The sequence below is a fragment of the Oryza sativa genome, chromosome 9 (genome assembly GCF_034140825.1).
Source record: "Oryza sativa Japonica Group chromosome 9, ASM3414082v1".
Lineage (NCBI taxonomy): Eukaryota > Viridiplantae > Streptophyta > Magnoliopsida > Poales > Poaceae > Oryza > Oryza sativa.
The window spans coordinates 18,014,981-18,032,416 of NC_089043.1; the positions used below are offsets into that span (position 1 = coordinate 18,014,981).

Consider the following 17,436-nt stretch of genomic DNA (forward strand, 5'->3'; position numbering starts at 1 on the left):
AAAACCTTATTATAGGCACTGTGATTTTACTATGGCTGGTTTTGTCGATGCACTGAGGCCGGATAAATTCACCGGTGTGCATTTTAAGAGATGGCAGATCAGGGTCACTCTGTGGCTGACAGCTATGAAATGCTTCTGGGTGAGTACTGGCAAACCTGAAGGAGTTCTTACTGCTGAACAGCAGAAGCAATTCGAGGAAGCCACTACTCTCTTTGTGGGATGCATTCTTAGCGTTCTTGGCGATCGTCTGGTCGAGGTGTATATGCATATGACCGACGCTAAGGAGTTGTGGGATGCACTGAATACTAAATTCGGTGCTACTGATGCTAGCAATGATCTGTATATCATGGAGCAGTTTCATGACTACAAAATGGCTGACAACCGTTCTGTAGTCGAACAGGCTCATGAGATACAAACCATGGCTAAGGAACTCGAACTCCTTAAGTGTGTCTTACCCGACAAATTTGTGGCCGGGTGCATTATTGCAAAACTACCTCCATCTTGGAGGAGTTTCGGTACTGCACTCAAACACAAGAGACAGGAATACTCCGTTGAGGGGTTGATTGCGTCTCTTGATGTTGAGGAGAAAGCTCGGGAAAAAGATGCCGCGTCTAAGGGCGATGGTGGGCAGTCCAGTGCCAATGTTGTGCACAAGGCCCAGAACAAGAGCAAGGGGAAATACAAAGCTCAGCAGACCACCAACTTCAAGAAGCAGAAGAAGAACAACAACAATCCTAATCAGGATGAGAGGACTTGCTTTGTGTGTGGCCAAGTTGGTCATCTGGCTAGGAAGTGTCCACAACGCAAGGGGATGAAGGCACCTGCAGGGCAGACTTCTAAGTCTGCTAATGTGACCATTGGCAACACTGGAGATGGAAGCGGGTATGGTAATTTACCTACTGTTTTTTCAGTTAATCAATCTACTAATTGGTGGGTTGATACTGGGGCCAATGTACATGTTTGTGCTGACATCTCATTGTTTTCTTCTTATCAGGTCGCACGGGGTTCCACCGTCCTAATGGGGAATGGGTCACATGCTTCTGTTCATGGTGTTGGCACGGTAGATCTGAAGTTTACTTCGGGAAAGATCGTGCAGCTGAAGAACGTGCAGCATGTCCCTTCTATCGACAGGAATCTTGTTAGTGGCTCCCGTCTGACTAGAGACGGATTTAAGTTGGTTTTTGAGTCTAATAAAGTAGTCGTGTCTAAACATGGATATTTTATTGGTAAAGGTTATGAGTGCGGAGGCCTGTTCCGCTTTTCCCTTTCTGATTTCTGCAATAAGTCTGTGAACCATATTTGTGGCAGTGTGGATGATGAGGCTAATGTTTGGCATTCACGTTTATGTCATATTAATTTTGGCTTGATGTCTCGGCTTTCCAGCATGTGTTTAATTCCTAAGTTTTCCATTGTCAAAGGTTCTAAGTGCCATAGTTGTGTGCAATCGAAGCAACCTCGCAAGCCTCACAAGGCTGCCGAGGAGAGAAACTTGGCACCACTAGAACTCCTACATTCAGATCTTTGTGAAATGAATGGGGTGTTGACGAAGGGTGGAAAACGATATTTCATGACATTGATTGATGATGCTACTAGATTTTGCTATGTGTACTTGTTGAAAACGAAAGACGAGGCTCTAGACTATTTTAAAATTTATAAGGCAGAGGTTGAAAATCAACTTGACAGAAAGATAAAAAGGCTTAGGTCTGATCGTGGTGGAGAGTTTTTCTCGAACGAGTTTGACTTATTCTGTGAGGAACATGGCATCATACATGAGAGGACGCCTCCCTATTCTCCCGAGTCTAATGGGATTGCTGAAAGGAAGAACCGCACACTGACTGACTTGGTGAATGCCATGTTGGACACCGCGGGACTGCCTAAGGCATGGTGGGGGGAGGCATTGTTGACCTCAAATCATGTGTTAAACAGAGTTCCTAACAGAAATAAGGACAAAACACCATATGAGATATGGATTGGTAGAAAACCATCACTTTCTTATTTGCGCACATGGGGGTGCTTGGCGAAAGTCAATGTACCAATAACGAAGAAGCGCAAACTTGGACCTAAGACTGTGGACTGTGTTTTTCTGGGATATGCTCATCATAGCATTGCCTATAGATTTTTAATAGTTAAATCCGAGGTACCGGACATGCATGTTGGTACAATTATGGAGTCTCGTGATGCTACCTTCTTTGAGAGCTTTTTCCCAATGAAGGATACACATAGTGGTTCGAACCAACCCTCTGAAATAATTCCCAGTTCAATCACACCACCAGAACAAACTGAACATACACATGAACTTGTCTCTGAGGAGGATGTCAGTGAAGCTCCTCGAAGGAGTAAGAGACAAAGGACGGCTAAGTCTTTTGGTGATGATTTCACTGTGTACCTCGTGGATGACACTCCTAAGTCAATTTCAGAAGCATATGCATCTCCTGATGCAGACTACTGGAAGGAGGCTGTCCGTAGTGAAATGGATTCCATTATCGCTAACGGGACTTGGGAGGTGACAGAGCGACCCTATGGGTGTAAACCTGTGGGGTGCAAGTGGGTGTTCAAGAAGAAGCTTAGGCCTGACGGTACTATTGAAAAGTACAAGGCTCGGCTTGTTGCTAAGGGCTATACTCAGAAAGAAGGCGAAGATTTCTTTGACACTTACTCACCTGTTGCTAGATTGACCACAATTCGTGTGCTACTTTCCCTAGCAGCCTCACATGGTCTTCTCGTTCATCAAATGGACGTTAAGACAGCTTTTCTTAATGGAGAGCTGGATGAGGAGATCTATATGGATCAACCTGATGGGTTTGTACTTGAAGGTCAAGAAGGCAAAGTGTGCAAATTGTTGAAGTCTTTGTATGGTCTGAAACAAGCTCCTAAGCAATGGCATGAGAAATTTGACAAAACATTGACATCTGCAGGCTTTGCAGTCAATGAGGCAGATAAATGTGTGTACTATCGCCATGGTGGGGGTGAGGGAGTTATTTTGTGCTTGTATGTTGACGACATACTGATATTTGGGACAAACATTGAGGTGATAAATGAGGTTAAATCATTCTTGTCTCAAAATTTTGATATGAAAGATTTGGGAGTAGCTGATGTTATTTTAAACATTAAGCTAATTAGAGGTGAGAATGGGATTACACTCTTGCAGTCTCATTATGTGGAGAAGATCTTGAATCGCTTTGGCTACATTGATAGTAAGCCTTCTCCAACACCTTATGATCCTAGCTTGTCGCTTCGCAAGAACAAGAGAATTGCTAGGAATCAACTGGAATACTCCCAAATCATTGGCTCGTTGATGTACCTGGCTAGTGCAACTAGGCCTGATATCTCCTTTGCTGTGAGCAAGTTGAGCCGATTTACCTCTAATCCGGGAGATGATCACTGGCGTGCGCTTGAGCGAGTAATGCGCTATCTGAAAGGTACTGTGGAATTGGGGCTTCACTATACTGGGTATCCTGCGGTACTGGAGGGTTATAGTGATTCTAACTGGATCTCTGATGTGGATGAGATCAAAGCCACTAGTGGATATGTTTTCACACTGGGTGGTGGTGCTGTTTCATGGAGGTCTTGCAAACAGACAATTTTGACGAGGTCAACCATGGAAGCAGAGCTAACGGCACTGGATACTGCTACTGTTGAGGCAGAATGGTTGCGTGATCTATTAATGGATCTGCCTGTTGTTGAAAAACCGGTGCCGGCTATCCTTATGAACTGTGACAATCAAACGGTAATTGTCAAAGTGAATAATTCTAAGGATAATATGAAATCGTCTAGACATGTGAAAAGACGATTGAAGTCTGTCAGGAAATTAAGAAACTCCGGAGTTATAACGTTGGATTACATCCAAACAGCGAGAAACCTGGCAGATCCCTTCACGAAGGGACTATCACGAAATGTGATAGACAATGCATCGAAGGAGATGGGTTTGAGACCCATGTGAGTTATACTATGGTGGTAACCCAGTCTATGTGATCGGAGATCCCGTGAATTAGATCCTGGGAAGAACAAACCATTAATAAACTAGAGGAGAGTACCAATATATATACCCTCTCTAAGTGAAGATGCATATACTCTCGTGAGCTGCAAGGCAGGTTGGCTATGCCTTAATGAGTTCTGTTGGCTTTAATTAGCAAAGATGTTGTCCTGCAGAGCATTCTTGAAGGAACTCACCTTTGTGAGCTTGACTGTTGGTCGCAGTCCATGAAGATTTTGGGTGAATCTTCTAGGAAGCTTACTAAAGACCTAGGAGTATGACTTATACGCTCCACCCGAGGGGTAGTCTACAGACGGTCTAGTACCAGATAAGACTTTGAGTGAAACTTGCTTGCACAAGACTTGCAATTCAAGGCGTAGTCCATTGTTCAAGTTGTGAGTAAGTGTAGCTTGGAGTTCTAGGTGGATGTTCAACCTTAATTGGTCTCCATCGAACCGCTGGTATATAAACAGTACATTGGAAAAGGCAAATCTCAGTGGGATTTTGAGATTTGGTGGGGGATTGTTGGAATTAATGAATGGGTCTTAGCCCACTCGAAGATTAATTCTTTGGAAAATCACAAAAGCCCACCTCATGGGATGGCATGCATGTGGAGTTTAGTACCACCTTGCTTATTCTAGGAGAGGGGGACCTCCTTAAAAGGGAGGATGCCCTCCTAGCCACTTGAAGCATGTGTGGTGGAGAGAAGAGGGGAAACACACGCGCGCGCTCGCTCGCCTCGCCTCGCCTGGCCTGGCCTGGCCTGGCCTGGCCTGGGCAGGGCAGGGCAGGGCAGGCGGCGCGCGTGCACGACGTACGCGTCGAATGGTCCGAAAAATTGGCTCCTCACCCTTGCGCAGATGCAGCCTCTTTTTGCAGTTTTGTTTTGCTGCAAATTCGGATTCGTTTTTGTTTTGGAAACGTTCCGAAAAATCCGATGCGTGCAAACGGCGTGGAGTCCGGATAAGTTACGCGCGACTTATCCGGTTCGGTTACGCGCAGTAGAGATCGTGCGGGCGCCCTGATCAAGCGACCTTTCTCTATATAAACCGACCCGCCGTCTTCACGCAATATATGCGAAAATCAATCTAGGGTTTGCCTCCTACTCTGTACTGCGCCGTCGCTCGTAGACTACTCCATCCCGCTCGCCGGCGTGCACCAGCGATCGGGAGAGCAGGTCTCCGGAACCTCTGCCTTTGACGTCCTGCACCGGGAGAAGGCGGCAATAAGGTTTTTGGGAAGCGCTTCGCGCGACTGCTCCCTGTTCGTTCGCGACGGCTCGCCTTCCTCTTCGCTCGCGTGTTTCGTGCCTTCGTAGACACCTGCGAAAAGTTTCGACCAAGCAGCCGGTCTTTTCGTCACCTCGGTACGTGTTCAATATGTTGCGCATATTTGATCTGTTCATGTTATTCTGCGTAGTTTACATGTGTAGATCTAATGATGCGTTCATGCTAGTTTTCATCTGTAATGTCATGACTTATTTATGGAATAAATTAAATCATTATATGCCCATAATCTCAACAGTTGCCGCCAGTGCTTTTGCCTAAAGCGAGCGCATCTATAAATATACGTGCTTGCTTATGACATATGTTTACGCGTTCCAGCTAGCTAGCTCCGTTCGGTTGCGGGGTTCCCAACCCGGCCCTCTCCTTCGCTTTTCGCGCGCATGTTTTTTAAACTGCTAAACGATGTATTTTTTTTAAAGTTTCTATATGAAAATTGCTTAAAAAAATTATATTGATCCATTTTTTTAAAAAATAGCAAAAACTTAATTAATCGTGCGCTAAACGCTGCTTCGTTTTACGTGCCATCCAACCCTCACTCCCGAACACAGCAAAACAGATGTACTGATCTTTCGATCGAGAGAGAGAAAAACTAAGCACAAGCACCATATGTATTTATGTGGCTTATTATTTTTTAAATAAATTTAATTAAGTTTTATATATAAAAAAAGCAAGATAAAATGCACATGATAATAAATTGTTCATTTATGCATGCCTCAGTACTACGAATGAACTCAAGCTTGAAGTAGAAGAAGAAAGGAAAGGTTAAAGGCCTTCATTGTTACTTGTCATAATATGCTGGAACCATATGCATGCATCTCCTATAAACTTGATCTTTCAAAAAAAAAAAAGGGAGTGTAGGTCAATGGGCGATATATGTGACCCATTGTTCTTTCAATGCAGAGGGTCACCTCTTCAAAGTAAGTGAGACATTATTTATACCTGCCGTGCATTGTATTTTACCAATCCTTTTATGCACTGTTTTCATACATAAAAAAATACGACAACGTACTAGCGTTAATGCTTTGAACGTGATATCTCTTCGCCTGCACGATGTCGCTATGAACATGTATGTTTCATGAATTCAGCATATCTTCTTTATCAAAAGAAGCATTGGTCCATGCATTTGCGGTCATCTTGGAGTACAATGTATCAAAACTGTGCATTAAAATGTTACCCTAAAAAGATTTTAATATCAATTTCATTAGAAAGTACGTACATCTTATTGTGAGTGTAGCGTGGCTCGGCCCTTTCCCGCTGCTTGGAGTTTGTATTTAGCCGCCGTAGTTTTTTTTAAGCTCTAGCTTCTTTTTTTGGTTTTTTCCTCTTTCCTTTGTATAAGCCGGTCTGGCTGATTGCGTCGTATAACTATAACTCTTTTCTTCTAATATATTGACGTGCAATCCTTTTGCGTGTTCGCGAAAAAAAAAGTACATACATAGCTAGACCGGGAGTTTCACTTCTATATATTTGAAAAATATCAATGTACTATTTTCGTCCTAAAAAGACTATCTTTAGCTATGCACCTGAACAATTGTCAAGTTCACATTAATAATTGTCTAGATATATAAATAGAAATATAATTTCTTTTTACGAAGGTATGATGATTAATTTAAGGCCTAACCGAAATGGTGCATCGAAATTTACTGGTTTTCCTGGTGGATTATTCATGTTTAAACTTATTTGCGGAACATTGAGTAATGTGGAAAAATAACAGAATTTTGCTCGAACCTTTATTTTACAAGGAATTTTACAGCCCTTGAGAAAGTACCTTTGTTGATGTTTGATATCACGACCACAGTATTTGGATGGTATGGGGATCGTTGGTACCAGGGTATATGCGAGATTGAGGTAAAAGAGATGGAGACAGGGATTTTTATACAGGTTCGAGCCCCTTATCTGATAGGTAATAGCCCTATATCCTGTTGGCCGAAGCCAGTATTGCTCTTTATTCATCTGGATCACACAAATACAATATTTGGGATAACCTATCTAGCTGCCGTCGACTTGGCGGCTAGATAACCAACTCGTAGTCGACGACATGGTAGTCTTCCTCGTCGAATACGTACTCGGCGAGATCAGAGATGGCGCTAGATCCCTCTTGCCAGCCTCCGTAGACACCGGATGGGGTATGTCTAGGCTAATATCTGATGTTGAGATCTGGCGGCGTATGTTGGCTTGTATGTATGTTGTGTCTTTTGGCTTCGTAGATTGTGGTGGGTGTGTCTCCTCTCCTCCTAGGAGGCTTGTATTTATACCCATAGATGCTCCCTCGTCCAAGTAAAACTAGGGAGTCAAGTATAGATACGATCCAAGTAGTCCTCGTCGTTTCCATATAGAACTCTATTTTGTCATTCCTTATCTGGAACTCCTTCTATATATGAGGTATGATTCCTTATAAGACATGGTATGTGGTGGGCCCTGCCGAGTTTAGTCAACTACTATTAGGTATGTGGTATCCATAACCCTGACAACCTTGATATACCTAAATTTTACAATAAATTTTTTGGTACCTTGAAATACTTAATACTTATAGGTACTAAATTTTACGCTAGAAAATATGATACCTCTTGATACTTTCTTTAAGGATGGAAAATTACCCATATTTTACTGTTGCAATTGTTGGGCAAGCGCGCCTTCATTTTGAACATTAACTAAAGGCACATGAATGTGGCCCGTACGTTAGGAGTATATAGTAGCACTCTTTATGGGGAGTATATAAACATTAGTTGTACTGCAAGTCTACAAGAATCTGAGAAAGCTACTGTAGTTGCACGGACGCTTCAAATGGACCAGCCAATCGAGATCCCAAATGAGTTGGATCAAAAATACATAATTGAGAAGGTAGCTAGGAGGGAATTAAAAGGAGATAGTGTTATATGTTTCTTTGTTTACCACTTTAACTTTACTCCTCTAGCTAGGGTACTCGTAGATTTATTCTCCTTGAGTTTTGCTTTACTCACTTTGGAGAGAGATAGAGATAGAGAGAGGGGTTACTCTAAACCAAGGTTGTGAATACTGGTTTTAGGAAAGAAATAAATTACGTCCTTAATAAAGTAACTAGAGATACTAAGATTTTACACTATAAATTTTGGTACATAAAAGTACCAAATTTTACACAATAAAATGCAGTACATGTATGTCGACGTTTAATGTCACGATTCCGATATTTGCATAGTATGGGGATCGTTGGTACTAGGATATATGCGAAATTGTAGTAAAAGAGATGGAGACGAGGATTTTTATATATGTTCGGGCCCCTGAATTGTCAGGTAATAACCGTACATCCTGTTGGCCGAAGCCGGTTATTGCCCTTATTCATCATAATCACACCAGTACAATATTTGGGGTGGCCTATCTAATTGTTGTCGACATGACAGTCTGAAGTTCTGACTCGTAGTCAGTAACAGGGTAGTCTTCCTCCTCGAGTTCGTGCCCGGCGAAATCAGAGACAGCGCTAGATTCCTCTCTTTGGTTCCCGTAGGTACTATATGGGGTTTTCCTAGGCTTATCTCTGATGCCGATATCTAGCAGCTTGTCTTGGCGTATATTGGTTTGTGTTGGTTTGTGGCTTTGTGGCGTCTATGTTGTCCGTGTCCCATTTTCTCCTAGGGGGCCTTGTATTTATACCCATAGGTGTCCCCTTATCGAAGTAGAACTAGGGAAACCAATATGGATACAATCCGAGTAGTCCTTATCGTTTCCATGTAGAACTCTGGTTGTCTTTCTTTATCCGGAACTCCTTCTATACCCGGATGTTGTTCCCATATAAAACATGGTATGTGGTGGGTCCTGTCAAGATTTAGTTAACTACTATTAGGTATGTGGTATCCATAACCTGATAATGTATCTTCTCAAAGATAATAAAATTACCTTTTAGAAAAATATTGATCCCTGAAGAAAACCGGTGACCATCTCAATATATAACTGGTTTTTATGGCCAAAGTTTGAATCTAAATTAAAACCCGTAATATGTTACCAACACGGTAGCCAATCGGCAGATATGGCTGCGGTTTCTGTTGAAGCGAATGCCGGATTATCCATTATCTAAAAAGATAACAGTAATTTTTTTTAACTTAAAGTTTCGTTTAAACTTTTGGTTGGTTATTGCGAAATTTTTAGCAGGTCTAGCCAGTGGCGTAGCTAGGATTTTAGGTTAGGGTGATCCAGCTTAATTAACATAATTTTTTGAACACTATAAATGTTAATATACTAACAAAGAACTACTTCAATAAATCTACAATTGGATTATGCATTGTTTTAATTTATCAATCCAACTCTAATCGGAATTCCCAAAATCGAACCAAAACTAACATAGTGACATAGCTGCTTGCTGAACGCTAGATCCTGGTTGCTAGACGCCGGTAGCCGCTGTTGGACACAAGTCCCCAATCCCAAGCGTTGAGTCGTTGAGTTACGAAAGCAGCACTCGCATGATCGATGCTGTACTCAGGATGGGAACTGGGAAGGACGGAAGCGGAACGATAACTTGATAAGGCAAATCAACTGATGAAACAAAAACATCGTTCTTTTCTATAGATTTTACTGTGGTCCATGGCCCGCACGGACCACCATGTGGCTCCGCCCCTGCTGGGTCCAGCATAGTTCAAGAAAACGTAATGTTCATAACGTTTAAATTATCCGACGGTAATCCAAAATTTTGAATTTTAAAAAGTATGAAATTTAAATATGGTGTCAATTATGAATTCGTAATTGAAACCCATACAAGTAACTCTTGTAGGAACTGACTTAATTGCGTGGTCATCAGCCAGATGGACAAGCTAGGTACATGTATGCTGCATTAACTATTGCTGATCTGTGCTTACAATTCTAGAGTATACTAGTATTGTTTAGGAGAATATGGTTGTCAGGGGAAACTCGAACTAAGAACAGCAGGAAGAAGAGGTTGAGAGATGTTCTTGACAGCGACGGTTTGCGTGGACTGGCCGGCTGACAGCGAGCTTAATTCATTGATAAGTACTATTATTTCGGTAGAGAATGGGTCCATCAGATTGATGTCCTGGTCGTCAATGTGTTTCGAAATGTTCTGTTGTTAACATGCTAAGAGCCTAATTAATATCGATCGAGTACACAAGCAAACACAGCAAACTAGTACTGTCAAATGGTGTTTTTTCTCGTGGTATACGATCTTCTAGTAAGGAAATTAAGTAGCTGGATCAGTACAGAATTTTTTTTAATAATGGATTATATTAAGCCCGGCCTCTACAATCAGTACAGAATTTTATAGGTCATGAAGTGTTAGGAGATTATTCAATTTCCTCTCCCTACGTGCGAAGGAGTACTTCCTGTGCTGATATATATTTTGACTGCTAATTAATTAGCAACCCCTTACGTACGTATGCTAATTTATGTGTGAGAGTTACATACAGAATATATATGTTACACTGGTTGCAGAAAGAGATGTGCCGCCTGCAAAGAACTCACTCATATAGCCAATGGGAGCAAATGAATAAATGATTAGTTAGTAGCTATCAAACTAGGTAGTTAGTCACCATAAGTTGCAAAATCTGATATATATAAGCCCTGTCCTAGGTTGTTCGAAAATACGCCTTATTAATTAATTTAGTTATTTTCCCAATTATTCAAAGGATCACATTAATTGATGTGCTATGAGAGGGCGTGGTTACTTGTTCACACAGCTCAGCTAAGACCTGTTTAGATGTGACTAAAACTTTTAATTCTCTATCACATCGGATGTTTAGACAGTAATTATAAATATTAAATGTAGACTATTAATAAAACACATCCATAATCTTAAACTAATTCGCGAGACGAATCTATTGAGCCTAATTAATCCATGATTAGCCTATGTGATGCTATAGTAAACATTCTCTAATTTTAAATTAATTAGGCTTAAAAATTTTGTCTCGCGAATTAGCTTTCATTTATGTAATTAGTTTTTGTAAGTAATCTATATTTAATACTCTAAACTAAATTAGTGTCTAAATAAAGAGACTAAAGTTAAGTCACCTAAGTTCAACTCTCGAATAATTAATTAATACAGCGTACTATTTCTTAGAGCAGGTTTAATATTATAGCCAAATATTAATTAGCTCCAAATTATCTATAGCTAATCTAATAGCTTATTTATATAATAGTTACCTATAGAAATATACTACATCATTAGTACCTAGTTCCACCTCTTATACATACACAACGTCTTGGAGTCCGTATTGCGGCTGGCTACAAATCCGTACTCCCTCCAGTTCTATAATAATTGATATTTTGGATAAGGTTAAGGTTAAAATTTTATAACTTTGACCATCAATAACTTCAAAAATATTTAGTTTAAAGAAACTATATATATATATATATATATATATATATATATATATATATATTTGTCTTTCAAAATACTATAATACAAATTAACATGTATTTATTTATTATGTACTCCCTCCGTCTCATAATAGGTGACGTTTTTGACTTTTTATTTGCATCGTTTGACCATTCGTTTTATTTGAAAAATAGTGCAAATATAAAAAAAAGATAAGTCATATGTAAAGTACTTTTGATAATAAAGCAAATGACAAACAAAATAAATAATAATTCTAATTTTTTTTGAATAAGACGAATATCAAACATTGACAAACAAAAACTAAAAAAGACAAGTAATATGGGACGGAGGTAGTACATTATAATAGAAAAATAAGGCCAACATATATTTTGTAGACCGTGTCATTGTTCTAAACGTCAATTAAAATAAAACCAGAGAGAGTAACCTGCTTTCTTCTTCCTTCCCTTTTCTTCTCAATACGTGGTTATAGAGCCTGCTATTAGAGCACCCGCAATGGTAAAGTAAGGTGCTATCTATAAAACATGTACACCTCAACAATAGATTAGATTAATAGTAAACCACTTCAATGGTATGTCTACATGGGTATCTATAGCTCTCTAATCCATTGCCTCGTTTTTCTCTATAGACTATCTCCATGTTAGTAGATAGCTTTGCTCTCTCTCTTCATTTAATCTCTTCCAAGTAGGAAAATATGCTGACATGGATCTCTTGTAGAGAGCTTATAGATAACCATTGTGGGTGCCCTTAGTACTCCTTGATTGGAACATATCCAACTCCTCATGGCTATACTGCCATTTAATATTTTCTACATGGATGTCAAATTAACTAAGGATAATTGAAGAAACCCATGCTAGTTCGCCGTAGGTCAAATTTTTCTCCTCTTTTTTTTCTTCTGAGACTAGGTCGGACCCTCATGAAAATTATATTACACCACCCCAAAATTAATTAATTACGCATCTATGATGTACTCCAATAATGTACATTTTCTCGGCCCCAAGCATTCATTGACGGATCGATGTTCAATTGTCCAATGACAAAGGGAGAAAACAAATGAAAAACTTGAGATCGGATCGGACGATCGGTCGGCTGCATCTGAGCTCTCGCGATCGCAATAATCTTCGATCGGTCGAGTAGCACATGCATACGCGCACTAATTATTTTTACGTCTTGAGATAAAGATCAGATTTCTATCCATTATCTTAAAAGAATATTTTTTTACCTCTGTTATTCTTTACTTGACGTTGCCATGCATGGTATATGAGGCGCTCCAACCCACCCATTTCATCACTATTTTTAACTATATATTTATAAAATTATTAAAAATACAATTAGCTGGAAGTGTTTTTCACAACAAATTCACTGATAATTTTTTTCTCATTTTTTAGACAAATAGATACTAAATATGTTCTTTGTTTCAACTGAAGCTACAACCATCTTTTATAAAGCTATGGGCTTGAAGTTTTAAGTACGTAGATTAAAACAAAGATAGGTGAAAAGTTGACAAAGATGACACAAGGACACCAACCAAGAAAACAAATAACTTATTCAAAGTTTAATTTACTGATATGTTTTTTCATACATCAACTTCCTTTTGTTTTATATTTTATTGATGTCGTCATCGATCGAAGCTGATCCAGTACACAGATAAACTCATAAACACAAGGCCAGCCTTTCAGTAACAATGTAACACCAAGTGACTAGGCACAGTTCCTATCAAAAGCGTTGATGAAAGGTTAGCAATGATTGATTTTTAGTTAGCTGGTGATGGATAGTAGATGATGTAGGGCCTATTCACTTTGATGCCATTTTCAACCTTATCAAATTTTGGTAAAATTGTCAAAAAAGTGGCTACATTTAGTTTGCTGTCAAATTTTGGTAACTACTCCCTCCGTTTTAAAATATTTGACACCATTGATTTTTTAGTATGTGTTTGACCATTCGTCTTATTTAAACAATTTAAGTAATTATTTATTCTTTTCATATCATTTGATTTATCGTTAAATATACTTTCATGTACGCATATAGTTTTATATATTTCATAAATTTTTTTAATAAGAGAGCGGTCAAACATGTGCTAAAATGTTAACGGTATCAAGCATTTTGAAACGGAGGGAGTATATAAGAAATCCTGCGAAATTTTTGGCAAGTTACCAAAATTTTAACATAGTTACTAAAATTTGGTAAGATTTTTTTTTCCATCAAAGTGAACAGGCCCATAGTTACAGTGGATTAGCGGTGATGACTAACAGTACAGCCGCCTCTGCAGTTTGCAGAGAGTTTCATGCTAAGCAGGACCCAGTGCATGGGCGGTCTGCCACGTGGACTGTTCCCTGGCCCATCCAACCGTAGATGGGCCCCACGGATACGACGAACGCTAGAGCTAAGTGGGCCAAGCTGCGACTACCTACCTGGCCTGTCCTGTGTAAGTGGGTCAACGAGTACTACATGGCCCATTTCTGCAAGTGTATATATGTACTGTAACCTTTTTTTTTCTATTATACGACAGAGACATACGCAGACATACCACTACACACGTAACATTATATTCATGCACCGTCTTTATCTCCTTTTTCATTAGCACCTTTTTAAACTACTAAATGGTATATTTCGTGCGAAAACTTTTTATACAGAAGTTGCTCTAAAATATTAGATAAATATATTTTAAGTTTAAAATAATTCAAACTTAATTAATTATATATGTTAATGGTTTTCTTGTTTTGTTTTATGTGTCGTACTTAATTTTCATCTTGAACAACAAACAATAGCCCATGACTTATCATCACATTGCCGCTGGTGCTTAGTGCTTACCCTAGTTAGGCGCCGTTTTGGTCGAGCTAGCTAATTAATTAACCTAGCATGCATGCAGCTATGCAAGAGAGTAGTGCAACGTGCATGTTCTAAGTACTCTTGGGTATAATACAGGTAGCATATGTTGCGAGAATTAGGTGGCACGTCACTGTCTTTTGGAGGCTGGGGAATAATTATGTGTTGGGAGGTCACTGTCCCTCAGGAACAGTGGGACTAATTGGCACAGCAGAAGTAGCACTAATGTTTGACAAATTGTGTGTAGCTCATGTGTCCGAACAGCCCAAGAAGACAGAGACAATTTAGGTTGTGGTTTTTTTTTTTTTACAGGACAGCTTGGAAGGTAATAGTATAAATATGGATGCAGCCAATTGTGATTAACTGTGGTGATTTTGTAATTCTCTTTTATCCATGTCATCTATCAACAGATAATAATAATATAGTTGGTACGGGGTCGACTCTCTTATAACTTAGGATAAAGTGAATCAACCTAGCCTATACTCTTGCATATACGAAGTATTAATTTGTTGCAGGTACTCTTTCCTATAAGATATAAGATAGCACTACTACAGAAATGATTTTTCAGTACAAGAGTATATCTATATAGATTGTAGGCGGACCGTAACTGGTTGCGCTTACAAAAATTGTTTTCCAAGAGAAGGTTCACGGGCCACATTTTTCGCATGTGATCCTTAAGAGGTCCGCTTGCGAAAATAGACTTATTTTTTTACAGACGAGCCTCTTAAAGAACCGAAATTATATTTTCGCATGTGGAGAATGGGGAGAGCAAGTGGGTCCCACATAATAATTCCACACCCTTTTCTCCTCCTACTCCTCTCCACTGTACCTTTCTTCTCCCACTCTTTTTATCCACTCCGCACTTCTCTTCTCCATTCCTCTCGTACTTGCTCTTCTCCCTTCCTCTCCCCTTTTCACTCTGGCGGTTGAGGCGCAGGCAGCGGCGGCGACTACTGCAATGTCCTACAATGACGGCGGGCGATGGCTGCGGTGACTACTGCGATGACCGATGATGGCGGCGGACGGAGACAACATCGGCTACTGCACCAACATTGGATAGGTCGCCAGCGACCGAGGGGAGGACGGATCTATCGTTGGTAACCACGGGGAGGGTGGATCCATCGTGGGCAACCAACGGGAGGGTGGATCCATCGCGCTGAGCTCGGAGCGCCCCCTCCCCATCCCACGCGGATCCCACCGCCTCTCCGCCCCCACGTGTGCGGATCCATCGGCGGTGGCGTCGAGGGGCGACGACTTCTGGATTAGGGTTCCGGGGCTAGTTTTTTTTGTGAGTTATTATTTTCGCATGCGGACGGCTTAAGCGCCCGCATGCGAAAATCAGTTTTTTTTTGCATACGATTGCTCTACATGTATGCGAAAATCCAATTTTCTTAGACACTTGGGCGCATGCAGGCTACCCGTCAGCATGCGAAAATAACTTTTGGATATTTCTGTAGTATAGGAGGGAGTAATATTATACTATCATAGACCAACATAAATAATAATAATAATGTACAATTTGGTTATCTGTCACTCGTTTGTTTTTTTCCCTTATCGGTTAGCCACCTAAACTTTCAAGTAATTTATTAAACTACACAGTATACAAAATTAATTGCACCTTGACTAGAAATATACAAATTACGCAATATATTAGTTTGTTCTATTTTTTTATTTTTGGGATTAACCTAAACTTATACCCCCTCCACCTCTAAACAAGTGTAGTTTTAGCCTTTGTATTTATCAAAAAGAATGTAGTTTTGAGTGGTTCACTCGGCATCTTTAATACTATTATAATTTTTATCATTTTTAGTCATTGAGCCAATAGTAAACCTTCCCCTCCTCGTTTTCTTCTACTCCTTATTTTTCTCTCCATATTAATAAAAGATATAGTATTCTTTTAGTATATATCGTCCTTAATGTCTTCATTGACAAGCTAAATCTAAAGGGACAGAGGGAGTATATAAATCATTTCAAGTTTTATAACTTACACCAAAGCATTTTTTAAACTTTTAGGTTATAACATTATTTGCTTCACCATAAAATAAATAAATACATGTAGTGTGGACGTGTGGTAGCATTGACCTAGCGTTAAAAAGTGATTAATTAGATGCCCTATAAAGGTATATCTAGCTAGTAAACATCAAACTTTACTACAACCACATCAAGATAGTCTAGCGCAGCTGTATATTACCTCCGTCCAAAAATATAATAACTTTTAGCTATAAATCTGGACACACAGCTAAAAACCTAAAAATGCTTATATTTTAGGATGGATGGAGTATATATATATATATATATATATATATATATATATATATATATATATATATATATATATATATATATATATATATATATATATATATATATATATATATATATATATATATATATATATATATATATATATATATATATATATATATATATATATATATATATATATATATATATATATATATATATATATATATATATATATATATATATATTGAAGCCTCAACCCTTCAAGTACAAGCTGGAGTATATTTCTGTGTGCAGGCAATTCAATCACATACCGGCATGGTGAATCAACTTAGTAACTGCCAGGCAAAACTTATAAAAGAAAAAAAAACGTTTTAATTAATTTGCCAAACGATCGACGATATGAATTTTGTCGGTCCGGGTCTTAATCTTCAAATAATGGCCATCACAGTCCAGAGATTTGATAGCTAACAGCAAAAAGAATTAGACAACTCCTGATGAACAAAGACGACATATCCTTTCACCGATAGAACGGTGACTGTATTTAGCTGTCTGCTCACCAGTCAACGTCTAACAAACTAACATGCATGTGCGATGTTCTAAAAAGTCATCGGTGACAAAATAAGTGTAGCTCAACTGGTTAGATTCCTTATGATAGAACCAATCTATCCGGGTTTAAATTTTAGATTTGATATGGATGCTCGTACTTATGGCTAATTTTTCTTTCAGTAGTAGATGATGTACCTGTTGACAACGAGACATCCATAATGACTTCGTCAATCTGAGATGTGCGT

The 17,436-nt window shown here is 39.3% G+C and overlaps 1 long non-coding RNA gene across 1 annotated transcript; it reads left to right on the forward strand.

The window, feature by feature from the left end:
• Positions 1 to 426: 426 nt before the first annotated feature.
• Positions 427 to 1,367, forward strand: LOC136351934 (uncharacterized). The gene is made up of 2 exons (XR_010735226.1): positions 427 to 882; positions 995 to 1,367. It is a non-coding gene; the product is annotated as an uncharacterized lncRNA (long non-coding RNA).
• Positions 1,368 to 17,436: the final 16,069 nt, after the last annotated feature.